Source organism: Gracilinanus agilis, chromosome 4, assembly GCF_016433145.1.
Source record: "Gracilinanus agilis isolate LMUSP501 chromosome 4, AgileGrace, whole genome shotgun sequence".
NCBI classification, from domain to species: domain Eukaryota; kingdom Metazoa; phylum Chordata; class Mammalia; order Didelphimorphia; family Didelphidae; genus Gracilinanus; species Gracilinanus agilis.
The window spans coordinates 280035748-280039667 of NC_058133.1; the positions used below are offsets into that span (position 1 = coordinate 280035748).

The window sequence follows — 3920 nt, forward strand, 5'->3', positions numbered from 1 at the left end:
AATGATCTTATGAAGAAAACCATTGTGGATAGATCTTTGAATCTGTAAGAATTTATTTTTTCATACACTGTATTAATGTCTATATTAAAAAATTATTGTGTATTCCTGAGTCTGAGATCTGGGTCAGAAATACCATTTAGTCTGCTGTTTTTTACATTTTCTTTGTCCTTTGGAATACCAAAGAAAATTCTTCCTTTTTTATCATAATTTGGTTAATAAATGAAAGAGACGTGCTCGCTTTGGCAGCACATATACTAAAATTGGAACGATACAGAGAATTTTAGCATGGCCCCTGTGCAAGGATGACACACAAATTCATGAAGCGTTCCATATTTAAAAAATAAAAAAATAAATGAAAGAGACAGTTCTTTTTTTCTGTGGATATGACCGTCTACCTGTTAGTTTGGGGAAGGGCAGAGGGTCTGATGGACCACCTCTTAATTAGTTATCACCAATTAAAGGTGTCTTCAGATGATCAAGGGAGGACCTGAATAATGAGCTCCTAAAAATCTACTTATCAGGCTGCTTTACCCATCTCATGTGGTCCATGGTCATGAGACACAACCATGGAGATCTATATCACTTTGTCGATTATGATGCTGGCCTAACCAATAAACCTTACATAATCAATATACTTATATTCTTACCCAAAAATCTGTCTCTCCAGATAATTTTAATCATAACAATTCCATGCCATATGAGGATCAGTTAAAAGAAAGGAGATGTTTAACTTCAAGAAGAGAAGATGGAGAAGTGAGACGGGTGAGAGGAAGAGGAAAGAGAGTAGCTATCTTCAAGGATTTGGAGGACTATCCTATGGAAAAGGAATTATACCTATTCTAATTAGCCTCTGAGGGAAGAACCAGAAGTAGTAGGTGGGAGTTGCAAAGAAACAAATTTAGAGCTGTTGTCAGAATTTCCTACCAATTATAACCAGAGGTGTGCTGGAGCCAGCTGGAACTGGACAGCCAATTGTTAAGTTTTCAGGGTTAGCATATAAACCACAGAAATTGGCAAGTGCTACAAATCAGGGCTTGATTTATTGTTTTGTTGATTGTCTGGAGTCTAGACTTTAGAAAGCAATGAAGAAAATATTAATAATGCAGATTAAACTTAAAAGTGGATCATGAAAGTATTTCTCTCTCAGAGAGCTGACTTTTAAATATTTACCAGCACACCACTGTTTAGAACTATCTTTAAGTGGAATGGGCTGCCTTGGAAGGGAACATTGGTTTTCCCTCATTTAAGAAACTTGAAAAGAACCTGGAGGACTACTAGTCTAGCACATTGTAATGGGATTTCTTTGAGAGTGTGAATTTGGCCATATGATCACAGGGGTCCCTTCTAACCCTATTGCTCCGTGATTTTGTGACTTATAATTCTGTGAACTGATTCCACCTCTAAGATATTGAATTCTAAAATTCCCCTCTCTGATCATAATCTCCTTCTACCTAATTATTGCACCCTTCCTTTATCATAGCTCATCTTTTTTCCAAGCCCCAACCTTGGTATATCCTTACTATGTCTCCCCTCCTACTTATGCTTGCTGAATGGTGCTGAAGGAAGTCACATAATCATGCTAATGGGATTCAAATTTCTGTTACCTTTTCAAAGAGGCCCTCACTGATGAAAAATAATTGTTTTATTCTCTAATTAACTATTGCATTGCTCACATCTACTGTCCTAAATTTTCTCTTCACTCCTCATGTCCCCCACAACACCCTATCCCTATTCCCTCCCACTTTACTGAGTAAATAAAATACATTTGCTGTGAGTTCCTTCTTCTCTCCTCTTTTGCATCTCTAGATTTCTATCATTCCTCATTCTCTCTTCCTTTTCTCTTCAGTTTCTGATGCAAAGGGTAAAGGGTCCTATAAGCACAAATATAAAGCAGGAAGAGACCTCAGAAGCCCCTCTTCTTGCCAAGGCCAACCTCATTCACATTCCTAGTAAAACTGAGCATAACTCTCCAGAGGGGAAAAGTGACACTTAATGAAATAGAGAAATTACAGGTATTCTTGCCTCCCTCCCAACCCCCCCCAAAAAATGAGAGCAGAAAAGAAAATTCAATGAACACATTTGACACTTAAAAAAAGCACAAAAAGATGATCCGAAAAGTGACAATTTAAGGGTTTCAATAAGGTTGAATTGAGTACACTCAAGGCCAATCCCACTACTTGTATACTTGAGCCCATCCTCTCCCATTTCCTCTAGCCTCTTGCCCCCACGATTATTCCCTCTCTCTCATTTTTAAATTCTCTGTTATTCTGGTTCTTTCCCAGTGGCTTGAAAACACACTAAACACCTTCCCTTCCTTTAAAAAAATCTTCACTTTACCCTGCCCTCCACTCACGTTATCTACATCTCTAGAGCTTCCCTCAAAACAGTCAAATTCTTAGAAAAAGCCACCTTCCATCAACTTCTCCTCTAGCTTCTTCAACTTCCTGCTATCTGGATTCCTCCCTTCCCAGTTTGAAATTACTCTATCCAAAATTACCAATGGTCTCTCTCTCTTTTTTCTTTTTTTCCTTTTTTTATTAAACCCTTAAATTGCTTTAGTGTCAATTTCAAGGCAGAAGGGAGGGAAAGGCTAGGCAATTGAGCTTAAGTGATTTTGTCCAGGGTCACACAACTAGGAAATATCTGAGGTCACATTTGAACCCAAGCCCTCCTGATTCCAAGCCTGGCTCTCTATCAACTGTGCTACTGAGGTACCCATCTCATCCCAATGATCTCTTAGCTACCAATTGTCATGGTCTTTTCCCTTAATATCTCTTAGCACTTGACATTATTTAACACTATATGGTCTTAAATATTTTCTCCTCTCTGAGTTTTCCTGATGCTGCTTGTGTTTGATTCCTTTCATACTTGTCTCCTCAGTTTCCCTTGCAGGATAATTATCTGTGCCTCACCCCTCTTATGATTTAAATTCTTTGGAGACTGTATAGTTTAATTTTATAATTATTTATTAAATAGAAAAAAGCAGGCCAGAAAAAGAAAGAAAGAAGCATAAGCCACTTGTGGCTGGTTAGCTCTTTTAGCTGCTTCTTCCAGGAGGGGGCTGTAACCAGACCTCACCCTCTCTGGTTCCAAGGGAAAAGAGAGACTTCCTGTCTCCTCACCAATTTATGCTCTTCAAGACGACCCTTTCCCAAGCCTCTCTGATTGGCAGGCTCAGACTTGAGACCAGACAGAAGGTGGGTCTTTCAGACTCCAGGAGTAACCACACGAGGCTAAGAATGACCACACAGGGCATGTATAGCACCTCTTTAACATGGTAGACAAAAGCAAGGAGGAAACCAACCATGGCCTCAGAGAGATATAGTCGAAAGAGCTTCAGACTTAAGACTTTTGTTTTGCTTTAAAATCAAATGGTCATTTGGGGGCCAAAAAGGGGGGTTCAGATTAATATTAACTTTTCACACTCCCAACCATGGTATATCCTAAAGTTCTCTCCTGAGGCCTCTTCTCTCTCCATTTTAGATGATCTCATCAGTTCTCAGAGATTCAATGATTATCTTTTTTTTTTAACATTTATTAATAATCATTTTTAACATGGTTACATGTTTCATGCTCCTATTTTCCCCTTCACCCCCCGCACTCCCCCCACCCATGGCCGACGCACTTTTCCACTGGTTTTGTCATGTGTCCTTGATCAAGACCAATTTCCCAATTGTTGGTGGTTGCATTGGTGTGGTAGTTTCAAGTCCACACCCTCAATCATGTCCATCCCGACCCATGCGTTCAAGCAGTTGCTTTTCTTATATGTTTCCTCTCCTGCAGTCCTTCCTCTGAATGTGGGTAGCATTCTTTACCATAAATCCCTCAGAATTGTCCTGAGTCATTGCATTGCTGCTGGTACAGAAGCCCATTACATTCAATTTTACCACAGTATATCAGTCTCTGTGTACAATGTTCTT

General features: G+C 39.3%; 1 non-coding gene across 1 annotated transcript; it reads left to right on the forward strand.

The window, feature by feature from the left end:
• The first annotated feature begins 230 nt into the window (after positions 1 to 230).
• Positions 231 to 337, forward strand: LOC123248090. The gene has a single exon (XR_006506195.1). It is a non-coding gene; the product is annotated as a U6 spliceosomal RNA (small nuclear RNA).
• Positions 338 to 3920: the final 3583 nt, after the last annotated feature.